The sequence below is a fragment of the Vipera ursinii genome (genome assembly GCF_947247035.1).
Source record: "Vipera ursinii genome assembly, chromosome: 1".
NCBI classification, from domain to species: domain Eukaryota; kingdom Metazoa; phylum Chordata; class Lepidosauria; order Squamata; family Viperidae; genus Vipera; species Vipera ursinii.
Window position 1 is genome coordinate 144435959 of NC_139512.1, and position 14194 is coordinate 144450152.

The following is a 14194-nucleotide window of genomic DNA, read 5'->3' on the forward strand; positions in this document are numbered from 1 at the left end:
CCTGTTCAACAAGTTTATCTAACTCAGCGTCTATATTGTGCTTGAGAGCAAATGGCACCCTACGAGGTTTAATCCTGACTGGCACTACAGTAGGATCTAGTTTAAATGTTATTGGCGGGCCCGTGTAAGTCCCCAGAACTGAATCAAACACATCTGTGAATTCCTTGCATACTGTCGCTAGACTTGTGACTTGCGTCCAGTTAATTCTGGTTATTTGGATGCCTAGTGCATCAAACCAATCGAGCCCAATCAGGCTCGTTCACTGACCCCATACTACGACAACATCCAGGTACCCAGAAAACCGCTTAAATTTAACGGCTAGTGTGGCCTCACCCTTGACTGCAACTCTGGCATTCTGGAAATCAGTTAGTATAATGTCAGAAGGCCTCAGCTTAGCCCATCTCTTACTGTGATTGCAGATGAAATTAAATGTCTCAAGTGAAATGATAGATACTGAGGAGCCCGTGTCCAGCTCCATCTTGCAGGGGACCCCTTGCAACTCCACCTGCAGTCTAAACTTCAGCTTAATAGGGCGGTGAGCTCCTGTATGGCAAATGCTTCTGTGGCTGGAGCAAAACCCCACGCTATACTGTTCTGGGACCCCGGTACCTCTCCTGGTCAGAATGTCTGACTGGTGATTTGATGGCTGGTCCCTCTGGTGACCTCTGCAGATGGACAGGATGTGGCCAGTCTTTCCACAGGCCCAGCACGTGGCTGTCCGGAACCTACAGTCCAAATGTTGGTGGCGGCTGCCACACCCTGGGCACCTAAAGAAGGGATCTGCCTTGTAAGTCGCCCCTTGTCTGTCGCTATGATGCTGTTGGTCATTGTGTCTTTGTAGCCTGTTGACTTCTGTGTCATCTTCGGGGTCTTCTGTGTGCTCAGTGGTGGATGGCTTCCTCGTACTGTGCTGTTTTGGCGGGCTGCATGGCTCGTACAGCCCCACCGGTGGCTTCGTCCACCATGATTTCTTTCAGCACATCTGGAAACAACAAAGTCTTTTTGGCGAAGAGTTTTTGCTGTAACTCTCAATTCCGGAGACTGCAGACAAGTCAGTCTTGTAATCTCTCCTCGACATCGGAGAACTGGCACAGGTGTGTGGCTTGCCTCAAGGCCGCTATGAATTCGGACACTGTTTCACCTGGTTGCTGAACTCTCTTTTCAAATGCATGGCGCCAAGCGATTACCGACAGCTTGGGTTGAAAGTGGTCTCTGAGCTTCTTCTTCAAGTCCGTGAATGTTACAGACTCCAATGGCGTCAGCGTGAACAAGTTCTCCACAATGTCGAACGTGGCTGGGCTGCACACACACAGGAGTGTAGCGGCCTTCAGGCCATCCTTGGCAACTTGATTCACGCAAAGATAGTTCTCGATCCTGGATAGATACGAGGACCATCTTTCTGGGTGAGCTATGTCAAATTCTTCCAGCTTTCCGACCTTGGCCATTTCTGCTGGTCTTCATGGCTGGGCTCATTGTCTTCACATCCTGCTCCTCCGTGGCCCAGGGACTGGTCCTCTGGGCACGTGGTCACTAGAGTGGCTGTGCTAGGCCGACTGTAGGGGGGGAAATTGCTTTTCCCACCAGGCGTGTTTGGCTTCTACCCTAGTGACTCTTCAGCTCAGTTGGAGGAGCAGGATCCCATCCTCGTCGCCCGTGTTAGATACTGGGTTCATTGCTTCAATGACAAGATGAGGCGAGTGAGTTCAGCAAAGATAATTGTTTATTACTTGCAGGAACTGAACTGAGAATGCAGCAATTTATACCCTGGTCTCTAGGCAGCCAATGGCGGCGCTGGAGATGGGTTGTCTGAGGAGCTGGGAGCCGTTAGTCAGTTTCCCTGCTTGAGCAACCTTCCAGCAATTAACCCACGTGATATTCCTTTAGCAAGACAAAGCCCAATACATTACACCAGTCTTAATCTTCATCCACTACTAGGTATCAGCATCTATTTAGTTTTCAATATGAAGAATGGTCTTTAAAATGAGAGTCTTAACCATTCAACAATCTTAAACTTGTCCAAAGTTAAATTTTAGCTTTCAAGTTTATAAATTTATTTCACTACCATATATTTTGATCCTCCATAGAAATTTTAATTCACCACTTCCATTAGTATAAGGATGGGGTGGAAGTCCCCCTCCTTCACTTTCAGAGGTATTTTGCTTCTTAGGGATCTTTTCCAGGAAATTAAGTGTAGAATAGAAAAGAGAAAATCAGATTCCTCACCCAGTTTCCAACACGCTGTTTACTGTAGTGCTGGTTAGTTCTTTTGGACTGCAAGTACCTTGAGCTGATCGATGAAATACAGCCTTTCTCCTGTTGGGTTAGAATGCTTTTCCCAAGATGAATGGAATGACCACCATCATTCCAGATTTGCCAGGGCACCTGTCTTTAATGGCTGCCTCTCCAGGGCAGCTTGGACCCATTAGGGTCTCCAGGCAGGGCAATAGTTGGTCGTGGGGGTTGTGGTGATCCATAAGCCCACGACCAGTCGCTACCGCACAGGACCAGAAGCCAGCATTGTTAGATTTTCCTTAACATCTCCAAATGCCCCATTAAATCATCCATATGTTGTTTTGACTTATACTCAGGGCTTTTTTTCTCATAGAACGCTCAGAACGGCGTTCCGGCACCTTTTTTTTTTTGCAAAAAAAAAAAACTCCCTCTATTGGCTTTCCTAAGCCTATTGCAGGGCTAGGCAATCTTGGCTTTTTTTTATGACTTGTGGACTTCAACTCCCAGAGAGGTTTCCAAGCTGAGCCATTCTGGCTCAGGAATTCTGGGAGTTGAAGTCCTTGAGTCACAAAAGAGCCAAGGTTCCCTACCCCTGCACTAGAGAAGGACATTAAAATTATTTACAAGGTTACTTCTTTAGGAACTAAACTTTTAGAATCTAAAACAGCTAATTCAAAAAAGCCAACAGGAAAGAACCTCACATTTTTCATCTGCTTCTGTCTTTTGGAAGGTAAAATTAGATAACAAAATAATCTATTTCCTATGTTAACATCTCTGTAATGAAATCAATAAAGGTAAGAGGAAAGAAATGAGAAATATTTTTCTCAATGTAATATGTCTAATTTAGCTGATGCTAGAAAAAAATAGTATCTTTTGTACATACTCTTGAAAACTATTTTGAATCTAACCATCCATTACAACTAAACCACTTTAAATTAAACAATTCTTAAGAATGAAATTCTTAATTTGGACTTTACTTTTACTGTTTGGACTGTTGTGTGTTATGAAAAATAGATTATTTAGAAACTAGTTATGTTGCACTTCAGTCTTTAAATAATTAACCTAGTATATACATAACAATATATGATGTTTTCCATGGTGAACTTAACATCAATAACAACATTTATTAAAAAGGCTAAAATAATTTCTGGTGATATTATCTGTATATTAAAATTTTGGACAAGCAGTGATCATGTATCCTAGCAAAAGATTTTACGTATGTGCATAAGCGTAGTTAGTAGCATATGCCTTTTTAAAAATATCAAACATGCAAAGAATCAAAAGTAAGTCCAAAATATCTGTATTACATCCAGAAATGCCAACTTTGCAGCCAATATTTCTCATCCATAACTATGGCACCCTAAGGATACCTGCATACATGCAAATGCTTCTCTGGGATCAGTAACGCAGCAGGGATTGCTTTTTCCTTCCAGTAACATATACGTAAAACCAATTTATTGCATTTGACAATTGTACTAAAAAAAATCTCATTGTCAACCAATATAATTCATTTAATTTGAAATCAAGTGAAAATTTATTAAAATAAATTAATGGCAATTCTTTTATAAGAAGTTGCCTCAAACAAAATGAGTTTGACATGCCTGCTCTAGATAGTTGAATGCTCCAAAATAAATTCTAGACCAGGCCTGTACATGCAGCCTACCAAGCACCCTTGGACAGAGCACAGACTTAAAAAAAAAGTAATAAAATCACCTCCACTGCCCTGAAACTCATGTTGCCTAGTGCCTCCATGGCTTACCATGACCATGAGCTCCAATACTGTAGATACTCCTCTAGTCACCAAATCATTGATTAGCCCACCAGCATTCCTTTGCAGACCACAAAGATTTTTAATTTATCAGTGTGGGCCTTTCCCTTCTACAAGTTGCACAGATTTTCTAGATTTTCCTCTTGCCTTTCTGAGTTAACTCCTTGGTCTATCATTGAGCAGACTTAACTTTGTAGGGAACCATATTATCATTTGATGTATATTTAACATATGTTCTACCTTTATTTACCAATTATATAATATTTGTATGCAATCTACATGACGAGGTTTGGGGCAACTTACAATAGAAAAAAATATTTTTAAAATCATAAGATTAAAACATAAAAGCAGGACTTTTTTTCTCATACAACGCTCAGAATGGCATTCCGGCACCTGTTTTTGCACACACAAAAAAAAGCTTTTGCACAAGCTATGCTACTCCCTCTATTGGCTTTCAAAAGCCTATTGGCTTTCAAAAGCCAATAGGAATTGCTGCTGAGCACGCCAAAAGACCTGGCTGGCAAACGTTGCACCGGCAAGTTGTCTGCAGCAAAGGCGAGTAGGCAGGAACTTAGGATCCCTCCCTGCTGCCCAAGTACACCATCTCAACTAGGTAAGTAAGAGAGGATAAAGAATGGGAGGTGGGTTCTGTGGAGTCCATGTGCACTCCTTCCTTGTGCTCACTCGTGTCAGCCAGGCTGGTGGCCTACCTGGTGTTGGACCTACGCCACCGTCACCTCACCCTGCGCATCTAAGTGGCTGCCCTGCATTGCCTGGCCTGCACTGCCTCCGCCACCCACCCCACGCAGCCCCGCCATATAGAGCGGGCCCTGCTGCTCCCATAGCACCAGCCGCACTGGCTCTGGCCCCGGGGAGCAGCCTGCCACCAACACCCCTCGCACCCGTGACCGCAGCAGCGCCGCCCCCCGCCTCCTGCACCCGCTAAGATGAGAGTTCCGGCACCTTTTTTTTTTTTTAGAAAAAAAGCACTGGATATACTATACATAAACACACACATTGTATGCAGGTAGTAATAGTCTTAATTTCAGCAGGGCATTCCATTGTGTCCTCTCTGATGTACCCTGAGATTTATTTGATGTTTCTCCAAGCCATGTTTAAATGCAGTTGATAAAAAATCCTAGTTGATTTGAAATAAGAATAGGACCAAAAAAGCTGAAATAGCTTCTATTTGACAAGTATAGCAAGCAACCAAGACAGATTTGAGAGAGGTTTAAAAATTCTGAAAAAAAAGTGGACAGAAAAAGTATAAGTAGAATTTACAAAATGCTATTCTTCAGCGCACATTCCTGGGATAGCATCTTTCCCTCCTAGAAGTAGCAAAGCAAAGCAAGAATCTTTGTTGGAATAACAGATACATTCTTTTGCTTCCTTTTTTAAAAACCACTTCTCTGGTCAGCTAGCTTCCTAAATCTAATTCCTATGAGTGGGTAGATTATTTTGTGCCCTACCCTGGCCTCCCTCCTAATTTTCCCTTTTATGTTATCTACCAATTTTATTACTGTCTCTGAACTTACTGATCTGGAGTTAGAACCATATATTTGTTGCAGCATTTGGGGTAAAGTGACAGCTTTTTTGAGCCATGTCAACCTTCAGTAGGTTTTGACCTTAAACATCAGAATATAGGTGATCGAATGGCTTCCCAGTTTAAGGGAAAGTTGAACGTGAAGTTATCCTAAAAATGAGGATTCTGAGAATCATTGGTACATGTTAAGAGGTTCAGTGAATGGTCAAAAACTTTTTAAAAAATATAGCAATTGCATTAGCAATATCATTTAGGCTTTTATACTGCCCTATAGCTCTTGAAGCCCCCTCTGGGTGGCTTACAGAGTCAGCATATTGCTCCTGGGTCCTCATTTTACCGACCTTGGAAAGATAGAAAGCTAAATCAACTTTGAGCCCCATCAGGATTAAACTCCTGACTGTGGGCAGAGTTTGCCTGCAATACTACATTTTAACTACTGTGCCACCAGGGCTCAAAGAGGAGGATAGAGAAAAGGAGAAGGATACATTTCCAGTTCAAGCCAGTAACAAACACATCATTTGTTCAACACAGGTCAGGAGTCTTTATGCATATAACTGCATGCACATAAAACTGCCTCTTTCTGCAACCAGTCTAGAATTTTGGAACAGCAAACTTTCCTGCATGGAACCCTGCTTGCATACCTTATGCATGGATGATATGTGTCAGTTTCCTCACTAGGTGTATTTGAAAGGATGTCCCCCACCTTCTCCATAGATTCCTAATGCACAGTTTAATAATCTGTGTAAGGATTTGGAACCATGGACTATCCCTCTCTTTACGAAACACTTTTAAGACCTTTGACATACTGAAGTATCAGCTGGCCTCTTACAGACAAAGGAAAACCTAAGCTACTTAAGAAGTGGCCTGACCAGGAATATAAAGTTCTATTAATACTTAGGTACAAGTTACCATATTGCAAGATTTGACATTGTGAGTTAAATCTGAGAAATTTATAATAGTATCTACAGTAAAGGGGTCAAAATAAATCCCAGCTGGTGGGTTAGAATGCAAGGAACGTCCTGCTCCTTTGTACATGTTTTGTTAGTGTGATGCTTGTAAAAAACGTTTGGGGCTTTGTGTGATTGTACCTGTCATCTAGAAGTTTTTTTTACAAACTCCCATGGCTGTCTTAGGAACTAAACCAGGGGTCTTCAGACTTGGCCCTTTTATGACTTGTGGACTTCAACTCCCAGAAATCTTCAGCCAGCATGCCTGGCTGAGGAATTCTGGGAGTTGAAGTCCACAAATCATAAAAGGGCCAAGCTTGAAGGAGCCTTGGTGGAGCAGTGGGCTAATGCCTCCTTAAGTAACACCAGCTGCCTGCAATTAGTGCAGGTTCACATCCCACCAGGCTCAAGGTTGACTCAGCCTTCCATCCTTCCGAGGTAGGTAAAATGAGGACCCAGATTGTTGGGGGCAATAAGCAGACTTTGTAATAATACCGCTTGGGGGGGGCAAAAGCCCTAATAAGCAGGCATATACATAGAATGAAGGCTATTGCTAAGCACATTGGTTTGTGCTTAAATTGTAAGCCGCCCTGAGTCTTCAGAGAAGGGTGGGATATAAATGGGATTTTTAAAAAAAGAAGACCCCTGAACTAAACTTTCCACATCTGAATTTAAAGAAAAACTGGAATACCTATTTTTATAATATCGGCAAAGCTAAAAATTTCAGTTCCTATTCCTGATTTTAAAGAAAGAGTAGCCAGGTTCACATCTTAGTTAAAAGCTATATTAATGGGATATAGTATTCATAATATTTATTTTGCTTTGGTCAAATGTATACATTCTCTCATTTAAGCATTTCTGACTATAAATCCTATTCCAGTTTACAAGTCCTGCAAAAGATACTGTTCTCCTCTTCTGTCCTGCCCTTTGAGTCACATACAAACAGAATCAGGATTCAGAAGTATCTGGAATACCTTTTGAAACATCACTGTTGGTGGGAAGTAGCAGGAGAATTAAAAAAAAAGACAGGTTCAGACAAGGGCATAAGAGGTAGCAGTTATGATCCAAAATAAATCACCAATCATTTTTTATTATTATTATTAAAGAGTTTTACAAAAAAAGATTTTACAATACATATCCCCAAAACCCACCAATCATTTTTTTGACAGCTTGCTTCGGCCTATCCATACAGAAGGCCTGTTCAGTCTCTGACAAGGTGTAATACTGTATGTGGCAAAATGGGTCCTTTTGGCCTAGTGCAGGGGTAGAAAACCTCAGCTCTTTTATTTTATTTATTTATTGGATTTTTATACCACCCTTCTCCCGAAGGACTCAGGGCGGTGAACAGGGCATACAAATAGAAATACAAAAGTTAAAAAAGATTAAATAATTGCCCAATTAAAACAATCAGAATCTAAAAACCCATTTAAAACCCTGACATTCCCCCATCAGGCCAGGCCAGCTTGTTCGAACAAATGGGTCTTTAGCCCGCGCCGGAAGGAGCGAAGATCCGGTGCCATTCGGAGCTCAACCGGCAGTTGGTTCCATAAGGCTGGGGCGCCCACAGAGAAGGCCCTGCCCCTGGGGGCCACCAGCCGGCATTCTCTGACCGGAGGCGCCCTGAGGAGGCCCTCTCTTTTATGACTCATGGACTTCAACTCCCAGAATTCCTGAGTCAGCTAGGTTGCCTACCCCTGGCATAGTGAATAGCATTCAGCTATCAGATTTATCTAAAATATAATAATATGGGTAGAAGAGAGTCTGATATTACAGCAGCTGCAACAACAAGAACAGAATCTTTGACTTCCAAATTAAAATCCCAAAGCAACTGGACATTTTTTTTACTTTTTGCTTTTTCACAAAGCAACTGGACTTTTTTTTTTGAATATGTTTCGCTTCTCATCCAAGAAGCTTCTTCACCTTTCTGCATAGCTAACTGTCTACGGAGATTCTCAGTCATCCAGGTCATGATTGTTGTCCCAAAGCTTCTTGTATGAGAAGCGAAACATCTTCAAAGAGAAAAAAATAAAATCCAGTTCCCTTGTGAAAAAGCACCTTTGGGACAACCATGATGTGGATGACTGAGAATCTCCATAAACTTCCAAAGCAAAGCTACATATGCGTAAATAAGTTAACTTTTCAAATTAAATCAGCCCTGTCCTCCATGTAAAAATAGATCCATTCTTAATGACAACTAGACAGTATATATATATGTAGAATAAGTGTCATTTCCACCATTATTGCTATCTCCATCATTATCTCTTTCTTTTCTTGAGTCCAATATCATTTTATAAGTCCAATGCAGGTGCTGGTCATGTGGGTACCATTGTGATCTTTTACCCCCAAGAAATCATACATTGTAAACATAATTAGCCCCCTTCATGGATTACTGCCTTGTCGTGGTGAAGGGGCTTGCGTAATTCAATGAAGCTATGAGCTATGCCGTGCAGGGCCACCCAAGACGGACAGGTCATAGCTGAGAGTTCTGACAAAACGTGATCCACTGGAGAAGGAAATGGCAACCCACTCCAGGATCTTTGCCATGAAAACCCTATGGACAGTACCAAAAGGCAAAACGATATGACGCTGGAAGATGAGCCCCTCAGGTCAGAAGGCGTCCAATATGCTACTGGGGAAGAGCAGAGGGCTAGTACTAGTAGCGCCAGAAAGAATCAAGCGACTGGGCCAAAGCCGAAAGGACGCTCAGCTGTGGATATGTCTGGTGGTGAAAGGAAAGTCCGATGCTGTAAAGATTTTTTCTCCATAGGAACCTGGAATGTAAGATCCATGAATCAAGGAAAGCTGGACGTGGTCAAACAAGAGATGACAAGACTGAACATCGACATCTTAGGTATCAGCGAACTAAAATGGACAGGAATGGGTGAATTTAATTCAGATGACCATCAGGTATACTACTGCGGGCAAGAATCCCTCAGAAGAAATGGAGTAGCCTTCATAGTCAATAAAAGAGTAGGAAAAGCAATACTGGGATACAATCCCCAAAATGACAGAATGATCTCAGTTCGAATCCAAGGCAAACCATTCAATATCACAGTAGTCCAGGTCTATGCCCCAACCACCAGTGCTGAAGAGGATGAAATTGACCGGTTCTATGAAGCCCTACAGCACCTTATAGAAGTAACACCAAAAAATGATGTCCTTATCATCATGGGGGATTGGAATGCTAAAGTAGGAAGCCAAAAGATAACTGGAATAACAGGCAAGTTTGGCGTTGGAGTACAAAATGAAGCAGGGCACAGGCTGATAGAATTTTGTCAAGAGAATACGATGGTCATAGCAAACACTCTTTTCCAACAACCCAAGAGACGGCTCTACACATGGACATCACCAGACGGTCAACACAGAAATCAGATTGACTATATGCTCTGCAGCCAAAGATGGAGAAGCTCTATACAGTCGGTAAAAACAAGACCAGGAGCTGACTGTGGCTCAGACCATGAGCTTCTCCTTGCAAAGTTTAGGCTTAAACTGAAGAAAGTAGGGAAAAGCACTAGGCCACTCAGGTATGAATTAAATCATATCCCTGTTGAATATACAGTAGAGGTGACAAATAGATTTAAGGAATTAGATCTGATAGACAGAGTGCCTGAAGAACTATGGACAGAGGTTCGCAACATTGTACAACAGGTAGCAACCAAAACCATCCCAAAGAAAAAGAAATGCAAGAAAGCAAAATGGCTGTCTGAGGAAGCTTTGCAAATAGCTGAGGAAAGGAGGGAAGCGAAAGGCAAGGGAGAAAAACATAGATATGCCCAATTGAATGCAGAATTCCAGAGAATAGCTAGAAGAGATAAGAATGCCTTCTTAAATGAACAGTGCAAAGAAATAGAAGAAAACTATAGAATAGGGAGGACCAGAGATCTTTTCAAGAAAATTGGAGAGATGAAGGGAACGTTTCATGCAAAAATAGGCATGATAAAGGACCAAAATGGCAGGGACCTAACAGAGGCAGAAGAGATTAAGAAGAGGTGGCAAAATTACACAGAAGAACTATACAAGAATGAGCTTAACGTCCCAGATAATCACAATGAGGTGGTCACTGACCTTGAGCCAGACATCCTAGAATGTGAGGTGAAGTGGGCCTTAGAAAAGCTGAGCAACAACAAAGCTAGTGGAGGTGACAGTATTCCAGCTGAGCTATTCAAAATCTTAAAAGACAGTGCAGTAAAAGTGCTACACTCAATTTGCCAGCAAATTTGGAAAACTCAACAGTGGCCACAGGATTGGAAAAGATCAGTTTACATTCCAATTCCAAAGAAAAATGTTCAAACTATCGCACCATTGCACTCATTTCTCATGCTAGTAAAGTCATGCTTAAAATCCTACAAGCTAGACTTCAGCAGTATGTGGATCGAGAACTACCAGAAGTACAGGCAGGATTTCGAAGAGGCAGAGGAACTAGAGATCAAATTGCCAACATACGCTGGATCATGGAGAAAGCTAGGGAGTTCCAGAAAAACATCTACTTCTGCTTCATTGACTATGCTAAAGCCTTTGATTGTGTGGATCATAACAAACTGTGGCAAGTTCTTAAAGAGATGGGAGTACCAGACCATCTTATTTGTCTCTTGAGAAACCTATATGCGGGTCAAGAAGCAACAGTGAGAACTGGACACGGAACCACTGATTGGTTCAAAATTGGGAAAGGAGTCCGGCAAGGCTGTATACTGTCGCCCTGCCTATTTAACTTATATGCAGAGCACATCATGAGAAAGGCAGGGCTAGATGAATCAAAAGTTGGAATTAAGATTGCCGGAAGAAATATCAACAACCTAAGATACGCAGATGATACCACTCTAATGGCAGAAAGTGAAGAAGAACTAAAGAGCCTCTTGTTGCGGGTGAAGAAGGAGAGTGAAAAACTTGGGTTGAAACTTAACATTAAGAAAACCAAGATCATGGCATCTGGCCCTCTCAATTCTTGGCAAATAGATGGGGAAGAAATGGAGGTAGTGACAGATTTTGTTTTCCTGGGCTCCAAGATCACTGCAGATGGGGACTGTAGCCAAGAAATTAAAAGACGCTTGCTCCTGGGGAGGAAAGCCATGGCAAATCTAGACAGCACACTAAAAAGCAGAGACATCACCCTGTCAACAAAAGTGCGTATAGTCAAGGCTATGGTCTTCCCAGTTGCAATGTATGGCAGTGAAAGTTGGACCATAAGAAAGGCTGAGCGCCAAAGAATCGAGGCCTTTGAACTATGGTGCTGGAGAAGACTCCTGCGAGTCCCTTGGACTGCAAGGCGATCAAACCGGTCAGTCCTAGAGGAGGTCAATCCTGACTGCTCTTTAGAAGGCCAGATCCTGAAGCTAAAACTCAAATACTTTGGCCACCTAATGAGAAGGAAGGACTCACTGGAGAAGAGCCTAATGCTGGGAAAGATTGAGGGCAATAGAAGAAGGGGACAACAGAGAATGAGGTGGCTGGATGCAGTCACTGAAGCAGTAGGCGTGAGCTTAAATGGACTCCAGAAGATGGTAGAAGACAGGAAGGCCTGGAGGAATGTTGTCCATAGGGTCGCGATGGGTCGGACACGACTTCGCAGCTAACAAAACATATAAACATCACAAGCACACATATTTTGAGCATCTCATCTATGGCTTCTTCATCACTTCCAGGTTTATATCTAATTCAGGAACCAGCAAAATAGTAGCCATGAGACCCAGATGGCAGCTGCAGAATCCCAACATTAAATAATATATCTTTTTTTTTTAAAAAAATGACCACAATTTTGAAAGGATCAGCAAAGTTTGCAAGATTTTAGTGTTTCATAATGTTAAGTGGAAATCTTCTGAAATCTTTTGATCGTTTGAAATCATACAACCTTCGGGAATTCTTATACAGAAGTCGTGAAAATTCTCGAGGGTGACATTGGTAAAGGTCTTGTGAGCTTTGGCAATCTTTTGAGAATACAATGATTGTTTTTTTCTTTAAAAGCGGGGAGGGGCCATGCCATCGCATGAAAGTTGACAACAATTCCCTTGAAATCATCTGACAGTTCAGTTCTTTCACCAGAATGCAGAAAAGAAGAGCGTCAAAGAAGAGAAGCCTAGCCTAATATTTATGTCAAGCTGGATTCAGCTCAACAACTTAAAAATATATTACAAGTCTTAGAAGGTTATAACACCCTTTTCCACTTACCATTATGAACATTAAAGCAAGCATCCACAAAACTGCTAAGTTTATCCTACATCATGAATAGTTATGTTATTCCATCCTCTTTGCCAAAGTAATTATTTTGGCTTATAAACCCAGGGAAGCAGACATTTCCTTACTGGTTTTTTCTGTACTGCTCCTCCCAGATTAAATGTCTCTTATGTAAGATTTGTTCTAATCATTGCCCTTTCCATCTATTCTTTCATGTTCAGAAAGAATTTTTATCAGGGTTTTTTTTAAAAAAAGGAAATACCCAAAGTCGATCTGTGTGTACACTCCAGGAAAAAAAAAAAGTAAACCTTGCCAGTCAGGCAGTCCTCAACTTACGACTACATTGAGCCCAAAATTTCTGTTAGTAAATGAGACATTTGTTAAGTGAGTTTTGCCCCATTTTATGACCTTTCTTGATACAGTTGTTAAGCGAATCACTGCAGTTGTTAAGTTAGTAACACGGTTTTTAAGTGAATCTGCTTTCCCCCATTGGCTTTGCTTGTCAGAAGGTCACATGACCCCTGGGATCCTGCAACGTCATAAATATGAGTCAGTTGCCAAGTGCCTAGATTTTGACCACACTACTGTGGGGATGCTGCAAAAGTTGTAAGTGTGAAAAACGGTCATAAGTCATCTTTTCAGTTCTGTTGTAACTTCAAAATGTCACTAAATGAACTGTTGTAAGTCAAGGACTATGTGTAAATAGTTGGTAAAAATCATGCTTGGGCAGAAACCTTTCCTCCTTTTTTGCCACCTAACAATCCTCATTCAATTAGGGTTTAGACAGACTTTCAAAGCTGAAGACCTTGTCAAAGAAAGGCTTGCAGGCAGAGTGCAGTGCTGTTGCATGCAGTGGTGGGATTCAAATATGTGAACAACCGGTTCTCTGTGTGGATGCCGGAAGTCCATCTGGGCCCCGACAACAAACAATTAGCTACCAGTTCTGCCAAAGTGTTGCGAACTGGCTGAATCCCACCACTGGTTGCATGTATTATACAACAGGTTTCCAAGGAGTTTGTTTGTTAATATCCTGCTTTGTTACAATCATATTTCAACTGAATCTGCAGTCTTTGTGGCTTCCCTGTCTTAGGACATAACAAGCCACCAAGAGGGAATTCCCATTGAGACACTACTGTAATTGCTACAGAAAAAATGAAGAGGTTTGTGTAGTTGGTCGCAGTACTATCAGGTTATACCATGAGCTGCTCTGGATACCAATAGGATCCCGACTCCCATCCAAGGTCCTGGTCACTTTCTATAAAGTCCGATATTTTAGATTTATTTATTTTAGATTTTCTTAATCTTGTGTTTATTATTTTTATAAGTAACTGAAGATGATGAACGTACCTAATACTCCTTCCTCCTCCTATTTTCCCCTCAACAACAACCCTGTGTGGTGGGTTCAGCTGAGAGAGAGCAACTGGCTCAAAGTCACACAACTGGCTTTCATGCCTGAGGCTGGATTAGAACTCACAGTCTCCTGTTGATTGGACCAAAGCCAGCCACATCGCTTTCATGCCTAAGGTGGGACTAGAA